Source organism: Salmo salar, unplaced genomic scaffold, assembly GCF_905237065.1.
Source record: "Salmo salar unplaced genomic scaffold, Ssal_v3.1, whole genome shotgun sequence".
Classification (NCBI taxonomy): domain Eukaryota; kingdom Metazoa; phylum Chordata; class Actinopteri; order Salmoniformes; family Salmonidae; genus Salmo; species Salmo salar.
Window position 1 is genome coordinate 7,318 of NW_025548782.1, and position 11,567 is coordinate 18,884.

An 11,567-nucleotide genomic window follows, 5' to 3' on the forward strand; every position below is an offset into this window, starting at 1 on the left:
AGCTATTTTAAAATCGGATATATCGAGTGCATAAAGGAGTTCTGTATCTATAATTCTTAAAATGATTGTTAGGTTTTTGTGAACGTTTATCGTGAGTAATTTAGTAAATTCACCGGAAGTGTTCGGTGGGAATGCTAGTCACATGCTAGTCACATGCTAATGTAAAAAGCTGGTTTTTGATATAAATATGAACTTGATTGAACAAAACATGCATGTATTGTATAACATAATGTCCTAAGATTGTCATCTGATGAAGATCATCAAAGCTTAGTGCTGCATTTAGCTGTGGTTTGGGTTTATGTGACATTATATGCTAGCTTGAAAAATGGGTGTCTGATTATTTCTGGCTGGGTACTCTGCTGACATAATCTAATGTTTTGCTTTCGTTGTAAAGCCTTTTTGAAATCGGACAGTGTGGTTAGATTAATGAGAGTCTTGTCTTTAAAATGGTGTAAAATAGTCATATGTTTGAGAAATTGAAGTAATAGCATTTCTAAGGTATTTGAATAACGCGCCACGGGATTCCACTGGCTGTTGAGTAGGTGGGACGCAAGCGTCCCACTGGCCCAGAGAGGTTAAGCAAGAGAATAAATGCTTTCTCATTAACACATTAATGAATAATTGAAAGAAACTTTACTTGAGGAAAACAAAAACAAATGTACATAACAGGACCACATACACTGAATATAGAGTCCAGGTCTGTTTGATGACTCTGGGAAGACTGACCACTGAGAATCTCTGACTCTGATCTCTCCTGTTGGTTTCTGTGGACAAAACATGAGATTACATCTCCTCATCCAGGGAGTAAACACACACACACACACACACACACACACACACACACACACACACACACACACACACACACACACACACACACACACACACACACACACAGGGAGGGAACTTTGTGTTTGTTTAATATTGTTTTAGGACTATGAAAATGGACTAAAGGATTAGCCTATGGATTATGAAAACAACAAATAATAATGTGAAAATCAGAGAGGAGAAATGACTAGAGACAGTGTTGTTTAACTCACTGACCATGACCCATGAGTTCTTCTTACCTTTGTTCAGTAGAAAAGTCTCCCTCTCTAAACTCTATAGGATAGTCCATAGACCAGTCACTCTTCATGGACACACAGCTGGGAACAGGGGAGGCTGGTCTCTCCTGCTTGATTGGGCTTCAACACAACAGAGACAAACATTACATCTCTCATCTACTCTGATCTCAGATGGGGAAACATAAGAAGAGTTCCAAAACGCTACATATCACTTTACAGAAATGAGCTTTTATTGTTTAAAGAAATGATGTATTAATTATTACATCTCTCACAGACAAGGATTTGTTTAAAATCTATCACTTGATGGTTTCATTTCAGAGAGCGAAAAATCATGTTTTGTTGTTGCAAAATGCTGTATATCTCCCTCACTCTCAAATGTGACCGACCGGCTCAATTTGGCAATTAACTGAATAACTACATATATAGTGTTTTTGGTTTATGTAAGTTTAATTGTTTGTTATGCTATAAATTGTTTTTTATGGTTGTAAGTGATAAAATTAACAAGAACATGGTATATTTTTCAATTCTCAGTAATTACTACTTTAGTAAGGAATAACACATTTTTTCAGTACTACTGCAGTTGCTAAATAATTCCAATAGATGGGAACATAAGACCACAATGACATTTCAGAATGTTAGTTTAGTTTTCTCCCTGGATACACCACCACTCCCCGTGCTTCCTGCAGAACCCCTGCAGTACCTCTGCAGACCCCGGATTGAGAACGCCTGATTTAGCAGATGCTCTTATCCAGAGAGATTTACAGTAAGTGCATTCACCTTATTAAGATAGATATTTATTTAGGAAATAAACTTAATGAATTATTCATAAAATTGTTATCTCACCTCTTAGCTTTGGTGTCATGTCCCCCAGAGAGATGCATTTTGGAGGCAGGGCCCCTCTCCTCTCTCTCCACAGAGAGATGCATTTTAGAGGCAGGGCCCCCCTCCTCTCTGTCCCCAGAGAGACTCATTTTAGAGGCAGGGCCCCCCTCCTTCCTCTCCCCAGAGAGACTCATTTTAGAGGCAGGGCCCCCCTCCTTTCTCTCCCCAGAGAGACTCATTTTAGAGCACTGACCCCTGTAAACAGAGATCCAGCATGTTGGTTGTGGTTAACACAGTGACAACTAAACAGAGATCCAGCATGTTGGTTGTGGTTAACACAGTGACAACCAGTTCTTGACTGTCAATTGTTCTCATGTATTCATTATTTCTTAGAGAAATAAAACATTTACTAACAGACACATAGAAACAGTCAGGTGATTTAATGCATCACATGAACATGTAGTTGTGACATTTCATCTCCATGGTAACTGTCAATAATAATAATAAGTCACTGTTTGTTAAGGTAGTTATAGACAGAACAGCAACAATAATAATAATAATAATAATAATAATAATAATAATAATAAGTCACTGTTTGTTAAGGTAGTTCTAGACAGAACAATAACAACAATAATAATAATAATAATAATAATAATAATAATTTACTGTTTGTTAAGGTAGTTCTAGACAGAACAACAACAATAACAATAATAATAATAATAATAATAATAATAATAAGTCACTGTTTGTTAAGGTAGTTATAGACAGAACAGCAACAATAATAATAATAATAATAATAATAATAATAATAAGTCACTGTTTGTTAAGGTAGTTATAGACAGTGCAGCAACACAAGGCCATGTCTCACACGTATTTGTATTCACTAACAGTTGACTATTTATTGTCTTTCAATCTGTTCTTTTCTAAACGTATCTGAGAATGTAGACAGAAGGGCTAAAACGGACATGATTGATCCGAGGAGGAAATTGTTGATCCATTCAGAAGTTTTTTTTGCATCAAGTGAGAGATGTTATATTATGTAAAGTAGACTAGGTTATAATGTATAATAGCAGTTTGTTAGTGACATGCAGATCAAGGTCTATACCTCGGCTATAGCCTACATATCATAGATGACCAGTCTAAACCTGTTCAGATCAACATAATGTTATAGTCCTACCAGTAGCAGGACAGAGAATGTACTGTATATAACCTACATATCATAGATGACCAGCCTAAACCTGTTCAGATCAACATAATGTTATAGTCCTACCAGTAGCAGGACAGAGAATGTACTGTATATAACCTACATATCATAGATGACCAGCCTAAACCTGTTCAGATCAACATAATGTTATAGTCCTACCAGTAGCAGGACAGAGAATGTACTGTATATAACCTGCATATCATAGATGACCAGTCTAAACCTATTCAGATCAACATAATGTTATAGTCCTACCAGTAGCAGGACAGAGAATGTACTGTATATAACCTACATATCATAGATGACCAGCCTAAACCTGTTCAGATCAGTTCACAGAGACCATCAGGTTTGTCGGCATGATAAGTGATCATAGCCTTATAATAGTTTGTAGGTAGTCTAGACCAACAGTACGAGAGTCTGACCGTCTTTCCTACATACCAACACATTTATTCAATGTTACCGAGAAATATGTGCCACAGTTTCAACAGCCATTTTTGTAACTGCGTAGACTACACACTTACTTTCACGTTCATATGAGGAAATCACAAAACTTCTGACAGTCACTGGTGCAGCCGCCTGTTTTCTTGCAGATGAAGTAGCTTTCACAGCCAACTCATTCAACCAGCCTAAACAACAGTAAATACAAGATGTCAAATGGACAAAAGTGAATCCTGATATAGTCATATACATTAGAGAGGGGTATATTGCTGCAGATGTTGGATCTTAATTTGAGCCAGTTTGCTACACCAGAAAAATAATCCTGCAGAAACAGGACATTTGAATTATTGTGTGGATTATAATTAATGAACAGTTTTAAAATGGAAAAGTGGAATTTATCATCTTCAGAAACCTTTTCTAAAGTTTAATTACACTCAAATACACTACAAGTTTAGTTTTTCTGCAACAGGGTGATCAAATTAAGATCCTACATCTGTACAGAGTTTATGTCTTTATCTGAAAAGGGCAGTTTGAGTTATTAGCAATAACATTGCAACTGTCAGCTGATGTAAACCTCTGTGATTGGATGTTATATACCCCATACATATCCCCATGTACAATTATGTGTACAGATGTAGGATCTTAATTTGATCACCCCCACTGCAGAAGAACTTTCAAGCAATGCAGGAAATGTAAAACTTGTAGTGTATTTGAGGTTTAAAAAGGCTTCTGAAGTTTGTAATTTCCACTTAGATATTTCAGACTTGAGTTTTCCTTACGAAAAATGTAGTAAACCCTACAAAAATGTCCATTAATTATAATTCACATAATAATTCACATTTTCTGTTGCTGCAGGAATATTTTCCTGCTGTAGTAAACTGGCTCAAATTAAGATCCTACATATGTACGTGCAAATGTACATTGTGAATAAAGGTGATTGTGATTCTACAAAGGTTGAGTCTCTAGATTCCCTTGCTGCTCTGGAGAAATAATGAAATGGTCGTCATGGTGATTTAAACAGGGACCTGGTTATCTCCCAACTCTGATGTCATTTGTTACATTTCACCCTGTTGATAAAGGCGGCTACAAGGATGAACCCAGAAGACAACTCTAAATCAACACTCACTGATATTATCCTAAAATCCTTTCACTCATATTGTGGTGTCTCTTCGTTTAACAGATAGTCTATGATATTAATATTGTAGCAAACAGTGGTGCAGGGCAGTGAACCCAGGTCGCTGGTGAACAAGGAAAACACCCTATGCATCGCACAAATAGGGTTAACCCAGTATTTATTTATTTATTTTACTAGGCAAGTCAGTTAAGAACAAATTCTTATTTTCAATGATGGCTTAGGAACAGTGGGTTAACTGCCTTGTTCAGGGGTAAACAACCGATTTTTACCTTGTCAGCTCAGGGATTTGATCTTGCAGCCTTTCGGTTACTAATCCAACGCTCTAACTAACCACTAGAGCGTTGGAGCGCAGCTTCCTGCCGCCCCAAGTAGGGATAACCCAGGATCAGAATTAATAGTGTTAACCCAGTATCAGTATCAATAGGGTTAACCCAGTATCAGTATCAGTAGGGTTAACCCAGTATCAGTATCAATAGTGTTAACCCAGTATCAGTATCAGTAGGGTTAACCCAGTATCAGTATCAGTAGGGTTAACCCAGTATCAGTATCAATAGTGTTAACCCAGTATCAGTATCAATAGGGTTAACCCAGTATCAGTATTAATAGGGTTAACCCAGTATCAGTATCAATAGGGTTAACCCAGTATCAGTATTAATAGGGTTAACCCAGTATCAGTATCAATAGGGTTAACCCAGTATCAGTATCAATAGTGTTAACCCAGTATCAGTATCAATAGGGTTAACCCAGTATCAGTATTAATAGGGTTAACCCAGTATCAGTATCAATAGTGTTAACCCAGTATCAGTATCAATAGGGTTAACCCAGTGTCAGTATTAATAGGGTTAACCCAGTATCAGTATCAATAGGGTTAACCCAGTATCAGTATCAATAGGGTTAACCCAGTATCAGTATCAATAGTGTTAACCCAGTATCAGTATCAATAGGGTTAACCCAGTATCAGTATCAATAGGGTTAACCCAGTATCAGAATCAATAGTGTTAACCCAGTATCAGTATCAATAGTGTTAACCCAGTATCAGTATAAATAGTGTTAACCCAGTATCAGTATCAATAGGGTTAACCCAGTATCAGTATTAATAGTGTTAACCCAGTATCAGTATTAATAGTGTTAACCCAGTATCAGAATAAATAGTGTTAACCCAGTATCAATATGCTAATTAGTCCCGTGCTTCGACTACTCAGACCCCTAACACATCCGGTCCATTCTGATGACCTCACAGACACCATACCACTTCTGACACCAATGTAGCAAACAGCTGGGCAGGGAAGTGAACCCAGGTCGCACCTGTAAAAGGTCAACAACCTACGCATCGCGCCATTGGCACCAATTGGGTCACTTGGTTGGAATTGTGAAGTGGCTCATATCGCGAGGATCACTGCACTATAGTGGAACTATGATACAATTACATTATCATATGAAATGTAGAGGGTCACTACACTATAGTGGAACTATGATACAATTACATTATCATATGAAATGTAGAGGATCACTACACTATAGTAGAACTATGATACAATTACATTATCATATGAAATGTTAAATGTAGAAGTATAATATCTGAATATTGATATATTGAATTTGACTTGACCACGTCCAGTCTGCTCCATTTTGTCTGATTAAACTGACAACAACCTGTCTCTGTAGTAGTAGACTGTTAGGAGTGTTTTACTGTCATTCACTATACTAACATTACACCAACCTGTCTCAGTAGTAGTAGACTATTAGGAGTGTTTTACTGTCATTCACTATACTAACATTACACCAACCTGTCTCTGTAGTAGTAGACTGTTAGGAGTGTTTTACTGTCATTCACTATACTAACATTACACCAACCTGTCTCAGTAGTAGTAGACTGTTAGGAGTGTTTTACTGTCATTCACTATACTAACATTACACCAACCTGTCTCAGTAGTAGTAGACTGTTATGAGTGTTTTACTGTCATTCACTATACTAACATTACATTTAATTTATCTACACACTTTACAATAATCCCTGGCAGGATTCTCACCTTGAAACTTCATTGTGATTTTTTTCTGTTCTGTTGTGTATATTCTGATGGGTGAGGCCTGAGCTGGAATGTGAAGCTAACTGAAGCTGGCTAACTTTAGAAAACCAGTATATCAAGCCTGTATCATAGTATACCCCTCAGGCTACGTTCAGGTTTCAGCAAGAGGCAGGTATCAACATGCCGAGTCGTAGGCGACAACCTGGGTTGTATTCATTAGTTTACTCCACAGCCAACAGTTTTAAGATGTTAAATAAAACATAAACCGTTTACTCTAAACGCTGTACAATGTGACCTAAACGGTTTCTGTTGCCGAAACGTTTTGCTACGGTGGGCACTAATGAATACACACAAACTGTTTTGAGGAAGTGTAAGTTGTTGTTAGTCTCTCGAACAATATTTATTAGTCTCTCTTTCACACAACATACCTTCCTGAGTGAAAGGAGTTAACTGTAGATTATAAAGAGAACATGTTTGTTTGTTACTTGTTGTGTTTTAAGCCTGTTTTGAGAAGACAAGTCTATAGACCTATGATACAGTACACTCTTAGAATAAAGGGTTCCAAACGGGTCCTCCGGCCGTCCCCATAGGAGAACGCTTTTGGGTTCCAGGTAGAACCCTTCTGGCTTCCATGTAGAACCCTCTGTGGAAAGGGTTCTTCACGGAACCCAGAAGGGTTCTACCTAGTACCAAAAAAAGGCTTCTACAAAGGGTTCTACTATGGGGCCAAAGAACCCTTTTAGATTGTAGATAGTGTAGGAGCGATCACCCTGGGGCACACAGATGGGCACAGAACGAATTCACCCCACGCATCTAATTTATATCAAAAACATTTTAAGGAGAGTAGGACTATTATAACACTGTCCACCAAAAATATAATTAACTATATGAATACACACAACAATATCATCAACTATATTAATACACATAACAATACCATCAACTATATTAATACACACAACAATATCATCAACTATATTAATACACATAACAATACCATCAACTATATGAATACACACAACAATATCATCAACTATATGAATACACACAACAATATCATCAACTATATTAATACACATAACAATATCATCAACTATATTAATACACACAACAATATCATCAACTATATTAATACACACAACAATATCATCAACTATATGAATACACACAACAATATCATCAACTATATTAATACACATAACAATATCATCAACTATATTAATACACACAACAATATCATCAACTATATTAATACACATAACAATATCAACTATATGAATACACACAACAATATCATCAACTATATTAATACACACAACAATACCATCAACTATATTAATATACACAACAATATCATCAACTATATGAATACACATAACAATATCATCAACTATATTAATACACACAACAATATCATCAACTATATTAATACACATAACAATATCAACTATATTAATATACACAACAATATCAACTATATTAATACACATGACAATCGTCGTCTTACCTTTTATCTCTCAATAGAAACAGAGTCTGAATGATCATTCGGTCGTCGAAAGTTGCTTTCGTTTGCTCTGCTCATTTACATATCAGGTTCTACCTGTTCTCTCTCCGAGTCCCTCTCTCTTTACAGCTCTTACAATGTGCCTTGGCAAACATTCTACAACTGTCTAGAAGTCTATTGGAGGGATGTGACACCATTCTTCCACAAGAAATTACATCATTTGGTGTTTTATTGATGGTAAGTTTTCAATTGTGTTGAGACTCTGACCTGTCCAATGAGCCAGACTAATTAATGAATCCTACAGTACTTAAACACCCTCTCTCTCACACACACACACACACACACACACACACACACACACACACACACACACACACACACACACACACACACACACACACACACACACACACACACACACACACGCGCAGTGCAGTAATTAGAATCCCAGTCTACTGTACACTCCCATCCTCTGCCTCTCTCCATCACTTTCTCTGTGTCGTCTGTTGCTGTCTCTGTTGGTGGGGGTTAGGCCTACTATAATTACAACATTCACAACATAACAACACAACTACAAAACACCATTAAATACAGTTGGTTACTACAATACAACATTCACAACTTAATAACACCATTACATACAGTTGGTTACTACAATACAACATTCACAACATGACAACACAACTACATAACACCATTAAATACAGTTGGTTACTACAATACAACATTCACAACATGACAACACAACTACATAACACCATTAAATACAGTTGGTTACTATAATACAACATTCACAACATGACAACACAACTACATAACACCATTAAATACAGTTGGTTACTACAATACAACATTCACAACATGACAACACAACTACATAACACGCTGTTTGTATTTGTAGGACAGTAGTTCAGGTGGCTGTTTGTGTAGACTGCTCCTTGTCTTTGTAAGACAGTGGTTCAGGTGGCTGTTTGTGTAGATGCTGTTTGTCTTTGTAGGGCAGTAGTTCAGGTGGCTAACTTTGCTCTTAGTCTGCCTCCTGTCTCTCCTATCACCATGGTTACACCTTCCTGAAAACAATGACTCCATACTTTGCTGAAACCTGTTCTGCCAGTTCATGTCCTTAAAGACTAGAATGTTCCAATGTGGTTACCCAAAAAGATGACAAGATAGTTCACACATTCATCATCCAGGGTTACTATCAAACATATATGTTACATTTCTGGTTCGTCCATAACTTGTTTCCTGCTTGTAGCAGGCCGTGTTAACAGGAATCCTTTTCTCTAACTAGAAGTCATGTGATTTAATGAGAATATTTTTCTGCAGTGAGAGTGTAATGCAAGTCAAGGTGTCCCTGGATGAATGTCAACAAGATTTATAACCAGCATTGTTAAATTAACTGTTGTAATTAAAAAAAATCAATGCTGTCATTTTCTATGTTAGCTAGCTTTTAAAATGTTTTATTGTCACAGACACCAGATAGATGCAGAGAAATGTGTTGTTTTACAGGGTCAGCCATACGGCGCCCCTGGAGCAAATTAGGTGTAAGTGCCTTGCTTAAGGGCACCAACATATTTTTACCTTGACGGCTCAGGTATTCAAACCAGCAACATATCAGTTACTGACCCACCACTCTAACCACTAGTCTATCTGACCATACCAGTTACTGACCCACCACTCTAACCACTAGTCTATCTGACCATACCAGTTACTGACCCACCACTCTAACCACTAGTCTATCTGACCATACCAGTTACTGACCCACCACTCTAACCACTAGTCTACCTGACCATACCAGTTACTGACCCACCACTCTAACCACTAGTCTATCTAACCATACCAGTTACTGACCCACCACTCTAAACACTAGTCAATCTGACCATACCAGTTACTGACCCACCACTCTAACCACTAGTCTATCTGACCATACCAGTTACTGACCCACCACTCTAACCACTAGTCTATCAGACCATACCAGTTACTGACCCACAATCTAACCACTAGTCTATCAGACCATACCAGTTACTGACCCACAATCTAACCACTAGTCTATCTGACCATACCAGTTACTGACCCACCACTCTAACCACTAGTCTATCTGACCATACCAGTTACTGACCCACCACTCTAACCACTAGTCTATCTGACTATACCAGTTACTGACCCACAATCTAACCACTAGTCTATCTGACCATACCAGTTACTGACCCACCACTCTAACCACTAGTCTATCTGACCATACCAGTTACTGACCCACCACTCTAACCACTAGTCTATCTGACCATACCAGTTACTGACCCACCACTCTAACCACTAGTCTATCTGACTATACCAGTTACTGACCCACCACTCTAACCACTAGTCTATCTGACCATACCAGTTACTGACCCACCACTCTAACCACTAGTCTATCTGGCCATACCAGTTACTGACCCACCACTCTAACCACTAGTCTATCTGACCATACCAGTTACTGACCCACCACTCTAACCACTAGTCTATCTGACCATACCAGTTACTGACCCACCACTCTAACCACTAGTCTATCTGACCATACCAGTTACTGACCCACCACTCTAACCACTAGTCTATCTGACCATACCAGTTACTGACCCACCACTCTAACCACTAGTCTATCTGACCATACCAGTTACTGACCCACCACTCTAACCACTAGTCTATCTGACCATACCAGTTACTGACCCACCACTCTAACCACTAGTCTATCTGACCATACCAGTTACTGACCCACCACTCTAACCACTAGTCTATCTGACCATACCAGTTACTGACCCACCACTCTAACCACTAGTCTATCTGACCATACCAGTTACTGACCCACCACTCTAACCACTAGTCTATCTGACCATACCAGTTACTAACCCACCACTCTAACCACTAGTCTATCTAACCATACCAGTTACTGACCCACCACTCTAACCACTAGTCTATCTGACCATACCAGTTACTGACCCACCACTCTAACCACTAGTCTATCAGACCATACCAGTTACTGACCCACCACTCTAACCACTAGTCTATCTGACCATACCAGTTACTGACCCACCACTCCAACCACTAGTCTATCAGACCATACCAGTTACTGACCCATCACTCTAACCACTAGTCTATCAGACCATACCAGTTACTGACCCACCACTCTAACCACTAGTCTATCTGACCATACCAGTTACTAACCCACCACTCTAACCACTAGTCTACCTGACCATACCAGTTACTGACCCACCACTCTAACCACTAGTCTATCTGACCATACCAGTTACTGACCCACCACTCTAACCACTAGTCTATCTGACCATACCAGTTACTGACCCACCACTCTAACCACTAGTCTATCTGACCATACCAGTTACTG

The 11,567-nt window shown here is 38.3% G+C and overlaps 1 long non-coding RNA gene across 1 annotated transcript; it reads right to left on the bottom strand.

Annotated features, from left to right (window-relative positions):
• Positions 1–2,031: 2,031 nt before the first annotated feature.
• LOC123733286 (uncharacterized) lies at positions 2,032–8,338 on the bottom strand. The gene is made up of 3 exons (XR_006763721.1): positions 8,195–8,338; positions 3,609–3,713; positions 2,032–2,141 (listed from the first exon to the last, which is right to left on the bottom strand). It is a non-coding gene; the product is annotated as an uncharacterized lncRNA (long non-coding RNA).
• Positions 8,339–11,567: the final 3,229 nt, after the last annotated feature.